Source organism: Mus caroli, unplaced genomic scaffold (assembly GCF_978045245.1).
Source record: "Mus caroli unplaced genomic scaffold, Mus_caroli_1 scaffold_6, whole genome shotgun sequence".
NCBI lineage: Eukaryota > Metazoa > Chordata > Mammalia > Rodentia > Muridae > Mus > Mus caroli.
Window position 1 is genome coordinate 14,076,137 of NW_028227261.1, and position 5,610 is coordinate 14,081,746.

The window sequence follows — 5,610 nt, forward strand, 5'->3', positions numbered from 1 at the left end:
GGCCTTCAGACTATAGGATCTTCAGAGGGGTACTGAAGATGCTGATCTGTTGCCCTGGCTGCAGCAGATCTCCTAGGAGGCCTTCAGACTGTTGGGTCTTAAGGAGAGCAGTCAAGCTCTTGCCCTATGTATAGCTGTTCTCCAAGGAGGCCTTTGGACCATCTATTGCCCAATTGTCCAGTGTGCAACAGAACTCCTGGGATGCCTTCAGGCTGTGGTGTCAGTTGCTTTGGGAGCAGTGAAACTCCTGGGATGCCCTCAGACTGTGGTGTCAGTTGCCCTGTGTGCAGCAGAACTCCTGGGATGTGGTATCTTCAGGGGAGCAGACAACCTAACAGTCTGTCCCGACAGAAGGTGCCAGCCAGAAGGGGAGTGGAATTCAGGGGACAGAGGAGGGTTTGTGGGGTGTTGGGTTCCGAGTCCTCTGGGCTGCCAGATGCTGTGGGCCTTTGGAAGGGTACCATACCAGTTGCCCTATGTGAAGCAGAACTCCTGGAATGCCTTCAAGCTGTGGTGTCTCTTCAGGGGAGCAGACAAGCTAACCAAACTTGATTCTTTCTTGTTCTGTGCTTAGATGTATAATAAATCCTTATGCTTAAATAAGTGCTGGGGAAACTTGACTCTTTATCTTTCTTATTATCTGTGCTTAAATGAGTGTTAATATATGGAGATTAACACATGCTGTTTATCTGTGTGTAATTAAATAAAAGAATTTATTGCTAGATCCATCTGCCTCTGCTTTGCAAATGCTGTGATTAAAGGCATGAGATACAACCACTTGGCTTCAATAAATCAGTTCTTGACTTTGGGTCTTGTCTAAGATTCTTCCTGTGTACAAATCTGACCCATATTATTGACACCATCCAAATCTGAAAATGAGCGAGTGGGTGGGGGGGGACTCAATTATTGAATCAGAGGCAGACTTTGGCTGGGAGGGTGTGGCCACAAAGGGAGGGTTCAGCTGAAAGGTATATAAAGAGTCACACCAGGCAGAGAAAATCTCAATCTCTTGGAGCCTGGAGACACAGCCTTTCCCTGCCTGAATATGGCGAGCTGTAAACAGTGTCCATCTCAAGTAAGTCCCTCAGCTCCATTAGGATACCTCATTCCACACAACCTAGTCTAGCTATGTCCTCACTTGAAATTTTGTTCATATAATTTTTTACTTGCTGGTTCTTCCTTCCTTTTTGAGATAAGTTCTCTCTACTTAAGATTGCCTGGCCTATATCCTAGGTGTTCTGTGTGTTTTGGCTAATATCCACTTATCAGTGAGTACATACCATGCATGTCCTTTTGAATCTCGGTTACCTCACTCAGGATGATATTTTTTAGTTCCATGCATATGCCTGCAAATTCATGATGTCCTCATTTTAAATAGCTGGATAGTATTCCATTGTGTAAATGAACCACATTTTCTGTATCCATCCTTTGGTTGAGGAATATCTGGGTTCTTTCCAGCTTCTGACTATTATAAAAAAAAAAAAAGGCTGCTATGAATATAGTGGAGTACATGGCCTTGTGGGATGCTGAGGCGTCTTTTGGATATATGCCCAGGAGTCATATAGCAGGGTCTTCAGATAGAACAATTTCCAATTTTCTGAGGAACCTCTAGATTGATTTCCAGAGTGGTTGCACCAGTTTGCAATCCCACCAGCAATGGAGTACTCCTCTTTCTCTGCATCCTAGCCAGCATGTGCTGTCACTTAAGTTTTTGATCTTAGCCATTATCAATGGTGAAAGGCAGAACCACAAGGTCATTTTGATTTGCATTCCCCTGATGACCAAGGACTTTGAACATTGCTTTAAGTGTTTCCAAACTATTCGAGATTCTTCTATGATTTAATTGGGGAAAGAATTGAAGAAGCTGAAGGGGAGGACGACCTCATAGATAGACCAGCAGTCTCAACTAACCAGACCCCTTAGAGCACCCAGAGACTGAGCCACCCAACTTAGCAGCATACTTGGGCTAGTCTAAGCCCCCCTCAATGCTACAGAGAGGGGGGAGGGGGAGGGGGAGAGGGAGAGGGCTGCATGGTCTGGCCTCAGTAGGATAAAATGCATCTAATCCTGGAGATACTTGAGGCCACATGGAAGTGAGATGCCTGGTGGGTGGAGGAGATGGGGAGCCCCCTCTCCAAGGCAAGGGAGAGGAGGAATGTGATGAGGAACTGTGGGAGGGGTGACCAGGAGTGGGAATGGGCAGTGAAGGGAATGTAAATAAATAAAATAATTTTTTTTAAAAACAAGGATTGCCTGGCCTGAAACTCTCAGAGGTTCTTCTACTCACCTGAGATCTGCTTAACAAGAATGTCCAAGTGTGTTCTCAATTACATCTAATTATTAATTGGGTCATTGTGAGTTCTTGGGAGGCTGTTTTGTTTTGTTTTGTTTTGTTTGAGACAATCTCACTAAGAATGTCAGGGTGACCTTGAATTTAAGGCCCTCTAGGCTGGAATGGCAGATGTGAGTTACTCAAGCCCCTTCACTACCGATTTTTATGTCACTCTAATCTTGGCATTCTTTAGTGAGCCTTAAATCCCAGAATCAGTGAGGCAGAGGCAGGCTGGTCTCTGAGTTTGCAGCCAAACTGATCTACATAGTGAGTATCAGAACAGCCAGGGATTATATGTGTCTTTTAAAAAGGGAAAACTAGGGGCTGGAAGATGGCTCAGTTGTTAAGAACACCGAGTGCTCTTCTAGAGGTACAGTGTTCAATTTCCAGCTATATGGTGGCTTACAACCATCTGTGATGGGATCTGATGCCCTCTTTGGATGTGTCTGAAGATGGAGACAGTGTACTCACATGTATATAATAAATAACTAAATAAATAAGGCAAAACAAGCAAACAAACAAACACAAAATACCAAAAACTAGTGGTATTCATATCTCCTCACTGACACATAGTCTCTTTCTTTTCATGGAACACATGATGTCCTTAAGCTTATAGGAAGAAACCTGCATATATATGTATGTATATATGTATGTATGCATATATGTGTATGTGTGTACATATACATGTACATATATGTGTGTGGTATATATGTATATTTACATATATATGTATATATTTGTATGTATCTCTCTGGGTGTATTTAATATTTAGATCCTGATCACAGCCTCCCTCACTCCTCTCCTCCCATACCCATCCTTTACTGCAACAGAGGCTGGATGATCTCTAAGATTCATGCCAGCCTGATTATAAACCAAGTTTCAAAACAGCCATGGATAAGACCATGTCTCAAAGAAGCAAAACAAAACAAACACATAAACAAAATCAAACAAGGCATTTCCATCAGATGGTTGATACATGGTCTCTTCTTGTCAAAGATTCCAAGATGTGCTCAAAATTTCAGGGAGAAACCTGCCTCTTTTTATTAAGTGTTCAAATGAAAAATCTGACCATCACTTGGAATTAAAATTTCTGCTCTTTTTTTCTTACTTTCCTTGGTCTTCCTTTACTTTCTGCAGGTCTCAGGAAAGTTGTTCTGGTGCTATAGAAAGAACCAATTATGCCATTGAGATAGTGATCCTCCTGCCTTCAGCATATGAATTATAATCTCCACCTCATAGTCTCTTCTTTCTGGATGATTTATAAAGGGTTACAGACCATGCCAATGGCTACTGAAGGTTTACTGACTTTAGTGTTTTTCCCACTTTATTTAGCTCTGTAGCATGCAGAACTCAAACTTGAAGCCTTCCCAATATCTTCTCCAAAAGGCCAGTATGAGTGATAATCAAAGATTGATGTTAATAACTAATGATGGGAATTTCATTTTTATCTTTATGTTATTTTTTTAGTTTTGAGTAAGCTTATAAAATTATGTTTTCATCTATTTTTATTTTATTTAATCTTGTTTTTAACTCCAGATTTTGTCACCTTCCTGGTCCACCCTCTGACTGTTCCATGTCCCATACCTCTCCCCATCCCCCATCTCTGTGAGGATGTCCTCACCTCCCACCCCCACCTCACCAGACATCCCCACTTCCTGTGGCCTCCAGTCCCTTGAGGGTTAGGTGCATCTTCTCTGACTGAAACCAGACCCAGCAGTCCTGCTGTATATGTGTTGGAGTCCTGATATCAGCTAGTATATGCTGCCTGTTTGGTGATCCAGTGTCTGAGAGATCTTGAGGGACCAGGTTAATTGAGACTGGTGGTCCTACTACAGGGTTACCCTCCTCCTCAGCTTCTTCCAGCTTTACCCTAGTTCAACCACAGGGGCTAGCAGTCCCTGGTTGAGTGTATTGGTTGAGTGAAAATATCTGCATCTGACTCTTTCATCATCTTGTTTAGTCTTTTGGAGGGCAGTCATGACAAGTTAATTTTGTGAATACTCCATAGCCTGAGAAATAGTGTCAGGCCTTGGGACCTCCCCTTGAGCTGGATCCCTCTCTTTTTTTTTAAATTAGGTATTTTCTTCATTTACATTTCCAATGCTATCCCAAAAGCCCCCCATAGCCTCCCCCCCCCAACTCCCCTACCCACCCACTCCCATTTCTTGGCCCTGGTGTTCCCCTGTACTGAGGCATATAAAGTTTGCAAGACCGATGGGCTTCTCTTTCCAATGATGGCCGACTAGGCCATCTTCTGATACATATGCAGCTAGAAACACGAGCTCTGGGGGAGTACTGGTTAGTTCATATTGTTGTTCCACCTATAGGGTTGCAGACCCCTTTAGCTCCTTGGGTACTTTCTCTAGCTCCTCCATTGGGGGCCCTGTGATCCATCCAATAGCTGACTGTGAGTATCCACTTCTGTGTTTGCTAGGCCCTGGCATAGCCTCACAAGAGACAGCTATATCTGGGTCCTTTCAGCAAAATCTTGCTAGTGTATGCAATGGTGTCAGTGTTTGGAGGCTGATTATGGGATGGATCCCCGGGTATGGCAGTCTCTAGATGGCCCATCCTTTTGTCTCAGCTCCAAACTTTGTCACTATAACTTCTTCCATGGGTGTTTTGTTCCCAATTCTAGGAAGGGGCAAAGTGTCCACATTTTGGTCTTCGTTCTTCTTGAGTTTCATGTGTTTTGCAGATTGTATCTTGTATCTTGGATATTCTAAGTTTCTGGGATAATATGAGCTGGATCCCTCTTAAGGCCTGTCGCTGTACCTCCTTTTCCTCAGGCTCTTATCCATTTTTGTCCCTGGAGTTCTTTCAGACAAGAACAATTATAGGTCAGAGTTTTTGACTATGGGGTGGCACCCTGATCCCTCACTTAATGCCATGTGTTTCTGCTCTACAAGTTCCCTCTCCTCACTGTGGGGTATTTCATCTAAGGTTCTTTGAGTCCTGAGAGTCTTTCACCTCCCAGGTCACTGGTACATTCTGGAGGGTCTGCCCACCTCCTACCTCCTGAAGTTGCCTGTTTCCATTCTTTATGTTGACCTTTATCCCACCTAATACCTGACCATGTTATCTTCTTCCCCTCCCTGAACCCTTTCCCATCAATTAATCTTTCTTTCTCCCCTTCCTGTGATTGCTTTCTTCTCCCTCCTGAGTGGTATTGAGGCATCCTCACTTGGGCCCTGTTAACTTTTTTTTACTTTTGTGGACTGTATCCAGGGTATTCTGTACTTGGGGGGGGGCACTAATATCCACTTATTAGTGAGTAT